The sequence below is a fragment of the Mirounga angustirostris genome, unplaced genomic scaffold (assembly GCF_029215605.1).
Source record: "Mirounga angustirostris isolate CCGP_5_RB_7025 unplaced genomic scaffold, mMirAng1.0.hap1 SCAF_8, whole genome shotgun sequence".
Classification (NCBI taxonomy): domain Eukaryota; kingdom Metazoa; phylum Chordata; class Mammalia; order Carnivora; family Phocidae; genus Mirounga; species Mirounga angustirostris.
In genome coordinates this window covers 106568975-106580484 of record NW_026991716.1, presented here as the reverse complement: position 1 = coordinate 106580484, position 11510 = coordinate 106568975, and positions in this window count along the sequence as shown.

Sequence of the window (11510 nt, the reverse complement as noted above, 5' to 3'; positions counted from 1 at the left end):
TAACTTATTATGTCAGAGGGAGAAATAATTCTACATGGAGCTTAGTTCTTAGATTTTTTCCTCTGTTGATGGCATTAAAAGAAAGGGGTAAGAAGCCTACAGGGAGGGGCGGGGGGGGGGGGCGGTGGATAAGAGAAAGGGATAAGACTAAGATTTAAATCAACTTGCTTTTACCACAAATAAAATGTAAGCAAGCATTTTAATATTTTCTGAATGTGTTTTTTTCTTGTTGCAAACGATTTAATTACAATTGTTCTCAGTGATTTTGCTGTTATACACATCATGGCACTGATCTTTCTGGCTCTTTCATCTTTAAAATTAGTTATTATTACCTTTCCAACTTACAAATCTCTTATCATCTCATAACATTTTCTATTTCAAATCAGTGCTTTCTTTCCCACTAATGTTACTCTGTCATTAATAAGCTTGGCTGCAATATGCAAAAGAAACCTCTGATTAATCTTACTGTTTATGGAAAAGTATTACTTTGATGGGATTCAATAGTTAAGCAAGTAACAGATTTTATCCTCTATATATTAGGAGAGAAAATGTTTTATACCTCTCCCTCTGTCCCCACAGCCAGTCTTGACAAATTTTCTTGATTCTGCTGAATAACAAAATGCACAATCTTTTTAATGGTCAACATCTGTAGGTTCACAACCCTGTAATCTGAAACCAGCCCCCACACAGAGAAGGCAGGAGTGACCAAAGAAAGAGGCAGTCCATTCCAGGTTGGTAGGTGGCAGTTTTCATAACAACAAAGGGAATTTACATATGAAGCGTGTCTTGGGTGATAGCAAGACAAATGGATCCCCCCACCGTCCCTCTAAATCTTATAAAGAAGCTCTAACTGGGCTCAGTCAAGTATACAGTGCAGGTTTTCAACCTCACATCACCATTTCAAGACTCTCTCCTTGGGGCAGTTTCTGGGAGTGGGAAAAGCAGGTAGGACCCACATTCCAAGGACCAGGGAGGGGGTAGGAGGCTCTGAATGCCAGGTCCAGCTCCCGAGTCAAATGGAAATCAAGTCTTTTTTATCACATTCCCTGGCAACATTATCCCTAGGATCAGAAAAATCACACTGTCCATACCCTGAACTCTTTCCATAGCTACTTAATAAGGTGACTTGTAAACAGTAAAGAAACTGTTTCAGGATCATCATCAGAGTTTATGGAGTTTATAAAGAGACTTAAGTGCTATCTCAGCGAGGTCACTAAGAACCTCTGAAAAAGCCACACGGAATATCAACAAATACATAAATATTTTAACTAACATCTGGCCTGTATCTTTCTAGCTTATTTTAGAATTGCCATTCCTTTTTCTGCTTCATTTGTTCTCTATAAGATAACCATTAATCTTATTTTACTTATTTATTTTTACTTTACCCACCCATTAAAAATATAAGAACAGGTAGGAATTTTTAATGTCTTGTTCATGGCAGTTTCCTTAAGATCTAGAACAGTGCCTACTACTGCATAGTAGGCACTTAATGTATTTTTCTGAATTGAATGAATGAATTTGACATCTACTTTAAGTATAATAAGCAAAATAACATTTTTTCTTTAATAATTAGACATATAATTCACTAAAATGTTACTTCCATTAAAAAATTATATTTCCTGCTAATTCGCCATCAAAAACACTTTGTCAATAGAACTTTGAATATATATATATATATATATATATATATACACATACATACATATAACTTCTTGACCTACAGAAATCTATATGAGTGATAAGATAAAGAATAATTAACAAAATATTTATGAGACCAAATATAAAACTATTTTCAAAATTTTACAGCAGTATGAGATAGATTTCCTAACCCAAATATCTACTACCCATGAAAATTATGCTGGTGGGCCATGTATTCCTTGTTTTTTCCTCATTACTACTAATCTTGAAGAAAATGTAGGCTTTAAGAAAGTATTTCTGAAAATAACCCCAAACAGAAAGAATACATTTCAATACTTCTGGAACCAAAAGTGCTCATTAGTCATTATTTCATAGCCAAGAAGAACATACGTTCACAATAGTTCAAAGAAAGAAATGACAGATAATGCTGACTCTCATGAGGGTTTACAAGAAAAACAGCAAAAGTCTCCCTGTTTGTGTGGCATTATATCAATATTTAGTATAATTTAGTGTGACACAAATACAGATCTTCATATTTTCCTTTTCTGAAAAGCCTCTATATTGTTTAAATAGCATGTTGAATTAGACTGTACAACTCTCTAAATTAGCTAAGTGGTTCTACAATGGTGCCACTGAATCTAGGCTGCCATGCAAGTGCCAACTCAGCATCATTTCTGAATAGTTGGTAAATGAAGCGTCAAAATTCTGGAGTTTAAAGTGAAAGCACTTTCTTAACAAAAATCATCTCAGAACTCCATGTCTGTTACAATAAGAATTTTAGGGAAGATACTTTGACATTGGAAAGAGAAAGGGCAAATCATTCATTCATTCATTCATTCATAAAAGGTAATTATTGAATATTTTCAATTAGTGGTAACACTATGCTTCCTGCTGTGGTAAATATAAAAGAATATACCAAAAAAGGGGTCACATGGAACCCCTCCTCTTTTTTTTTTTTAAGATTTATTTATTTATTTTAGTGGGAGGAGGGGAAGGGGGGAGAAAGAATCTCAAACAGACTCTCCACTGAGTGTCCCAGGACACTGACATCATGACCTGAGCAGAAATCAAGAGTCAGACGCTTAACCAGCTAAGCCACCTTGGCGCCCTGGAACCCCTCTTCTTAATGATGTTTTAAAAATAACCAAATGCACAAGAGGATGAGAAAGACAAGGTTGAATTGCATCATTCACGCCCTCCTCTGGTGGCAAGTCCTTGGAGGCAGTTCTAAGATTCCATCTATCTAGAAAAAAGTGATCTGATAGATTCATTCATACAAAGAATTCTTCTCTGATGAGTAGTTTCATTTTGAGAAAACTGAACGACATCATTAAATCATGATAATAAATCTCTAGTGATAAAAGAGCTGGGGTCAGGGACTCAGAAGTAGAGGCAGTGTCTGGCCTGTGTGCTCCCAGAGGTCCGAACCAAGACTCTTCCCTAGCGATCAGCAACTAGCTGTGGAGAGGGGGTAGATCACAATGGGGGGGGGATCAGAATGCTGCCTGCTATCATAACTTAACAAATGGAACTCAGAAAGAGGAAAAAGGTAGCTGTCTGACTCATGACAGAAAATAAAATACAATACATAAATCCACAGTGAATGGTGAAATATGCCACAGTACTTTGTCTTTTGTGAAAGTGTAAACATGCAAATCTTTCCTCTAGAGAGAAACCAGAAAAAAAAAAAAAGATAAACTGTCAGTATCTCCTCTTGAAGGGAATTTTCTACTGCCACATCTACCTATACCTTCCTAATCATAATACCTCTACCTGTCCTGACTTGGTGTATCTCTGTTCACAGTGTCCAGAATGTGTGATAAATTGTGTATAGTGTACTTAAATGCCACTATTCATGCTCTGAATCCACAGATAACACCTGATTGAGTGCCTTTTTGGACCAAATGGGGACAGGACAATTATTTGTGCCCAATATTCCATGTTCAGTAGAGCTTCCAGTAAATGAATTAATTTGATCAACAATTATATATTTCTGGCAGTGTGCTAGAAAATACAAAGATGAATATGACAATATCAATCTGTTATTTGACATTCTCAAATTCTAGCTGAGGATGGACACAATAAGAAAAAAAATTATGAAGCGGATACTCAGAAATGTTTAGTAGACATATTCAGAGCAGAAGAAATGATAAATTTGTTTAGAGAAGTCAGAAACATTTAACAGAGGAGGTGATTTTTAAGAAAACTCTTATAGGAGAAAGAGAACCATTTAATGTGTACTATATTTTTGTAGTAATTTGGATGTTGTTCAGTGTTTCATGAAAGTATTCTTTCTGCCAACTAAATTATTTATGCTTAGAAAAGATATTATTTTTCTTTTGAAACAGTCTCAGTAGCTAACATATATTTGGCATTTGCCATTAACACTTGGAGTTTCTATTTCTGTGAATAGAATAGTAGGCCTGTGATATGTACTGACTTGTGATTCTGACGAAGCACAAATTTGAATCACAGCTTTATGAGATGGGTGTGTGGGCATGACTCATGTAGTTAATGGGTGAGCCTGGCGACCTCCCACAACCTGACATAGAGTTGTTGTACTTTACTATCTGTGACATCAACAATAACTCTCGTGCTGTGAAAAAAAAAAAATCAACTTCATCTAGCTATACTGATAATATGATTAGGTATATAATAGAACATATTTCATTTTGGAAGTGAAATTTACCTTAATAACTTTATAATTTCTGTCCTGTATTATTGAATCAGTTAAACATTTGAAGTCACTCCTTACCAAGTTCAGTTATATTTTGATGTGTTTTATAGGGAATATTACATACTAAAATATCATTGGCAAGTTTGAGGGGTCACGATAGTCTGTATTATTTTCTCAGACAATGTCAAGTATTTCGTACTTGCAAACCATAAGGAATCAATATATTCTGACTAAATGGGCAAGATAAGAGCAGGAACATTTTCATATGAATCATTCTTTTCTAAAGAATCCTCATAATTGAACTAATCGCAATACCTAGTAAGGATTGTATGGGCATAAACAACCAAAACTAACATATATATGCTAAGTGGCAAACTAGTTGTTAATAATGACAAACTGCACATTTGGGGATTTTAATCTTTACGTATCAGTGAGGGTTAATTTGTAAAATGTTTCAAAGACTTTGATTGACACTTAGTAACTGGCTAGCCTATTACTCCAGTAATAAGACAATCACAGCACTCTCAAAGGTAAAGTATTTATTATGTAAGCACTAAAAAGAGTTCCCATTTGCAATTATTTCACGATGATGATTAAGGATTTTGAACCTTAGTATTTAATTTGAGTTATCAAAATTCACTGCTATTGTGGATGTTGCTGTAATTTAATTTCACAAAAATATTTAATATCAGTAAAAAGACAGTCATTATTTTGTCCTAAGACATTAATTCTCTTCTTAAATATGGCCAAATAATTATGCCTCTAGGGTATATACAAATATAATCATGAGTATAGAGTAAACAGATACCCTTAAATTGTAATTGTGTTGTCTTTTTAATGTGAGAATATGTTGCAAAGTCAAAAAATATTAGTTTATCTGATTTTTATTGATTTAAATAAAATTTTAAGCATGAACATTCTCTCCTTAAATATGTATTTTAAGTATTTCTGCTAGTTACAAGCCAGCCGTTCATTCCTCTGATTCACTATTACCCCATGAGTGCTTTCTTTCCCATCAGAACAACTTTGTATCTTTCTATAGCGGATTGTTCTACTAGATTGGGAGGAAGTGTAGGCTTATTTTTGGTTTGTCTTTGGATTTTTAAAAAAATTTAGACCTCAAATTTCAATTGTTCCTGTTTTACACACACACACACACACACACACAGCCAGACTTTTGAAGCACTTCATGGATAAGGTTACCTCTGTAGTGTTTATTAGAGACCAAATTTAGATATTCCAATATTCTTCCTTCCTCCCTCTTCTGCTGATCACATAATAAAGTTAATTTCTTAGCCCTCTGAAGCTGTGCAAGGCTACACTTCCCTTTACTTTGTCCTTAATTTTAAAAGGACTATGGTAATCAGACCAGAATTCCTTATAACCCATAAAGGCTGATTCTATGGGTTTCTCAACAATAAAAAGTCATTCCATTTTCTTTCAATCAAAATTTTCAGAGAGAAGTGCTAAATGGTGGAACTAGCTGTTAACAATGGCAAACTTGTTTATTTGGGGTTTTAATCCTTGCATGTCAGTGATACATAACTAATCTGATGTATAATCACTGATGATATTTCAATGGAGCAGTCTGCTTCCTTCGGTCTCCTGAGACACGAATAAAAATAATAAATATGTCCTATTTTATATATTACAATATGTATTTAATATATGACAAGGGCAGGTATGCTACATAAGACATAGAGGACTCCAATCTGAAGGCTATTACCGTGGGAAGTGGTTTGAACTAATCTTGTTTTATTTCCCAGCTGGCCAGGTAGAAAAGGACACTCATTTTACATTCGAGTCCAAGGGGACCATGAGCTGTGATGGAGTGCTCCCTACATTTAAACTCAGAAAACAGACTTCAGTTCCACTTCTGCCATTTGATAACTGTGTAACATTGGCAGTACTTGGCTTCTTTGAGCCTCCAGTTTTTGTTCTATAAATTGAGGATAAAAATTCTACAGATCAGCAGTATAGCAGTATAGCATTAAATGATTAAGAGGGTGGATGTGAGAGCCAGCCTCTTTGAATTTGATTTCTGGCTCAGCCCTACACTAACTGTGTGAGGTCAGGCAAATTGCTTCATTTCTCTGTGCCTTGGTTTCATCATCCATAAAATGAAGATAATACTACTACTAATCACTTAACTTACTTCTTAGTATTATTGTGAAGATAAAATGAGTGAGTATACATAGAATAGTGTCCGTGACATAAGTTCTCAATGAATGCTATATTTTTAAAAATTTATTTATAAATGAATTTATAAATTTATTCATTTATTTGAGAGAGGGCACAAACAGGGGGAGGGGCAAAGGGAGAGGGAGAGAAGCAGACCCTACTGACCACGGAGCCCACGTGGGGCTCGATCTCAAGACCCTGAGATCATGACCTAAGCCAAAACCAAGAGTTGGACACTTAACTGATTGAACCATCCAGGCGCCCTGTTATTATTTTTATTTTTAATACTATTTTTGTTCAGAGGGTTATTGTAAGAATGAAGAAAAAATTTTAAAATCAGAGCATGACACAAACTTGAAGTAGTAGTACACAACAAAGTAAATTTGACATAGCTATTTTGTGTCTATTATTAAAAATCATTGATTGGGTTTATTTATATAATTACACATACTAATCCCTTAGCAATTTGTTGCATTTTCTATTTAAATTTTCACTTAACCCCAAAGAGTTAAGATAGCTATTCAAAGCACCAACGTTCTGATTTTGGCAACAGTTTTCAAAACTTATTATTAATTCACAAAAGTTGGCATTAGACCATGAACTTCTTCAGAAATAATTACAAAGCAGGAGCATTCAGCTGCCTCAAAAATAAATTCAGCTTTCTTCCTAAAGGAGGAGGACTTTAAAAATAAAATGCTTTCCTTTTATCTTTAAATTGATTTGGGGACATTATAAATTCTGTTTTTTAAGAATCAATCAAACATAATCTCAATTAACTGTACATAGAAATCCCAATAAATAAGGATACACGTTAAAAAATTACCATGTTGGTCACCACAAAAAAAGAATCTCCACAGAATTAGATATGTCCTTGCACAATATTATAGGTTTAAATATACAATTCAGATTCCAGAGCTATTATTATGGTCTCAAAGTCTGAGACTGAAACTGAAAGATGCACTTCAGCTGCAAATATGTAGCAATTATCATGAAATGAACTTCATTTCACATTTCTGCTAATCACCATGGTAACCTGCATTCAATGGATTCTTTCTGGGAAATATTCCAGACTCTAGCAGACATTTTCAGTTTGGAAGGTTAGAATATCTTTACTTACTTGGTTGCTTATATTGTTTTTAGTAATATATAATGTCATTATAAAAAAACGTTCTAGAATACTGAAACCGATGATTCCACTTTAGGAGCATGTAATAATAAGGTTCTTAGGTTATAAAGGCAAGAATAATAATTGACTAATAATATTTACCAATAATTTTCATAAATATGTTAAAGGATCCATGAGCTTACAACTTCATACAGAATCTTAAATTATCTAAATTCAACATATAGGGGCGCCTGGGTGGCTCAGTCGTTAAGCGTCTGCCTTCGGCTCAGGTCATGATCCCAGGGTCCTGGGATCGAGCCCCGCATCGGGCTCCCTGCTCCGCGGGAAGCCTGCTTCTCCCTCTCCCGCTCCCCCTGCTTGTGTTCCCTCTCCCGCTGTGTCTCTCTCTGTCAAATAAATAAATAAAATCTTTAAAATAAATAAATAAATAAATTCAACATATATTTTGATTGTTGATAAAACGTACAAATTCACTTATACACTTTTATTTAATATTACATTGAGTTCTATAGATAAAATGATAAGAATTTCCCATTCTGCCACAGGAAAAATGTTTATTATGGCAGTTAAATGGTTTAAAAATAGATTATTTTAGCATACATTTCAAAAGAATGATGAGTGTTGGCGTTGGAACAGTATCAGCATTCTTAGGCCTATGTATGTAGCTTGGGAGATAACCTCTATGTCAGACTCAGAGAACAAGAATATCAAGAGAGAGGCATGGACTGGGAATGCATACTGCACATTTTCCAAAATGTAGGTAAGTAGTAGTAAATATACACCTGGATATTGGCTGGGTAATGAAACTCTAAGTGACCACCCAGCAAATTGATGGTGACCAGTCCATGATGGGACAAAGGTCTTGTGCAAGAAGGTACAATATCACTCTGCCTCTACAACAAGGAAGTCTCACTATGGGAAAAAAAAATGTCCGCTGAACTAAACTTGTGCTTCCTGATATAGTAGATTTATATCTGTCACAAGGCCTTTATTTCATTACAGTCTAGAAATAGCTTCTAGAATGGCACTGGAGGAAGACATGATCACCTAACAAATGCTTCAGAGGCATCAAGGAAAATGAAGACTGAGAAATGACCTCTGAATTGTAAACAAAAAGTTAATTAGGGGATTTGGTTTCTTTTTCAATATGTAAGGATTTTAGAAGTAATCAGTTCTGTCTTTATAACAAGAAACACATACTGCAGTTGACTTTTCTTGGACCCATCAAAGAACTGAGGTTACAGGGTGCCACCCCAAAACCTAGAGAGGCAGGCGACCCAGAGAGTCACGGCTAGAACCTGCTTATCTTGACAGAGGCTGCTAGAGCTATAAATGGGCAGAAACTCTGAAATGGTAATACTGACAAATGGCTTGAAGTTGAGTATGGATTAGTGTGAGAGCAAGACACTCCTGGAGCCCCAGTCTTAGGGGAGGCCTTCGTATTTCATGGGCATTAGTCCCCCAAAATCCTACCAGTTGTTTACAGTGAAGAGCAGAGGAAGATCCCTTTAGTTCTGACAGAGGTAGCAGAAGCATAGCCATTGTGAAATAGACCCATAGTTTTCTCTATAACAAAGCTCTACTCACCAGGGGAATGACTTTCCTGGAGCCTTCTTTTAACAATGAGAAAAGGGCATGCCTCTCATTCTAGCCCTCTCTAGCTTTCCAGTCCTGCTAAAAGAGAAAGGAGCTATATAAAAAGAAACATTTGTGATGGTCACTGGCCAGAGACACTGACTCACTAAAAGACTGAAACTTGACTAGAGGATTGTTGAACACTTCTTCCTGCACGACTTACCCTCACACCAATAAGCTCCAGTAGAAAAACAGTGGAGTAGAGCTGAAAAAGCTGCAAGACCCAGCCTGTCTCTAGGAATATTTAGGGAAACCCAAAGTCAAGAGGGCAAGTTATGGGCTAAACAGTGCCCCCACAAATTTATATGTTGAAGTTATAACCCTAATACCTCAGAATGTAACTGATTTGAAGATAGGACTTTTAAAGACCAAATAAGGTAAAATAGGTCATATGGGTAAACCCTAATCCAGGATTACTCATGTCCTTAAACAAGAGATTAGACAGACACACACAGAGGGAAGATCATGTGAAGACCCTGGAGGAAGACAGTCATCAATAAGCCAAAGAGAGAGGGCTTAGAAGAAACCCACCCTGGAGACAGAATTGTAGGAAGATAAATGCCATCTTTGTCATATCACAGTTTCTAGTTTCTAATGAGTCTCTTTCTGGGCTTTCCTAACTGATTATTTTCTTAAATGCTGTGCAAGTATCACAATTTTAAATTACTAAAGGATTATAATTAGCCTTGTCATTGGCATAAGGAGACCAGTATCTTCCATACCACTATTATTTTCCAAATTTATTCTTAGCTTTTCACACTTACATGTGAAATTTAACATTATTTTGTCAGGTTCCATGGAGAGCTCTGTTTGTATGTCTAGTGACATTTATGTAGAGATGAAATTTGGGGAGAATTAGCAACATTAAAATATAGCATCTTCCAGTCTATGAATGTAAGATAGTTCTCCATTTTTGTAGGTCTTCTACAAGGTTTTAAAATAAAGTTTTACAAGTTTATTTAACAAAGTCTTGCACATTTTTATTAGATAAAATACTAGGTTTCTTATGATTTTTGATACTATTGTCATAGGGGCTTTTCAAAAATTACATTTTCTCTTTGTTGCTAGTTTACTGAAATTCAATTTTTTTTAGTACATTGATTTTATAGACTAAAAGTCTCCTCTTCCTTCCTTCACTTTTTCAATTAAAATTTAAGGGGGGGGCAAGGGAGAGGGAGAAAGAGAATCCCAAGCAGTGTGAAACCCAACACAAGGCTCGATCTCACCACCCTGAGATCATGACCTGAGCCAAAATCAAGAGTTGGACACTTAACCGACTGAGCCACCCAGGGGCCCTAAAATTTATTAAACATTTTTAATTGCAATGTAGGCATGGTGCTGGGGGCTTTAGGGCTACAAAGATAAGACCAGGCATAAACTGACAGGAAGTTTACAACATATTTAGAAACAATCTTACTTGGATTTGTATTATTCTTGTTACTTCCATAATTCTCTGTTACACTAAATCATTATTGAAAAGCTATAATTATTCATATATTATTTTATCTTATTATATAATTTAATCTGTTAGTCTGGTTTGTTAACTTTTCTGAGGAAAAAGACCTTATTTTTTCCTAGTCTAGACTTTATTAGCAGAACAAGTGGATATGAACAATTGTTAAGAACCTATTAATAGATCAAGAAAATGCCATTATCTCAATAACAGATGAGAGCTGCATGAGTTATTTGTAGTTATGTGTATGGATTTTGGCTGAGCCATCTACATCCCAGGCTTCTGCAAAGCCCTTTTGAAGTCACTTGTACATTTGTATCTGCAAAAAGGCTACCAGGGTTTAAGTTTGTAGTCTTAGAATTATAGCCAATGCCAATAGGCTACTATTACAGCCAAGGCCAATGAGGCCACTACTATGAGCCCCATGATGTGACCTCATTAATCATTTCCAAATGTTTAAACAATTTTGGCTTTGACTTTTTTCATTATACTGTATTAGTTAAGTGCACAGGATCTGAGTTAGACTTTAGTTCTCATTTCACCTTTGTAACTTCTGCTGGTTATAAAACTTACGTTTATAACAACTTGCTTATGGTTTTTATGTTTGAAGGTCAAGTTGGCAAGATACAAAATCCTTGATTGCCATTTTTCTTCCTCTGCATATCATAAATATGTTGCATTATTTTATTCTGGTATGACTTATTTTAAAGAAATCTAATGTTAACCTGGTTTTCTTTCCTATACTTAGGACTTAGCCTTCTTACCTCTAGCCCAAGTAATTATTTCTTTATTTTCAATTT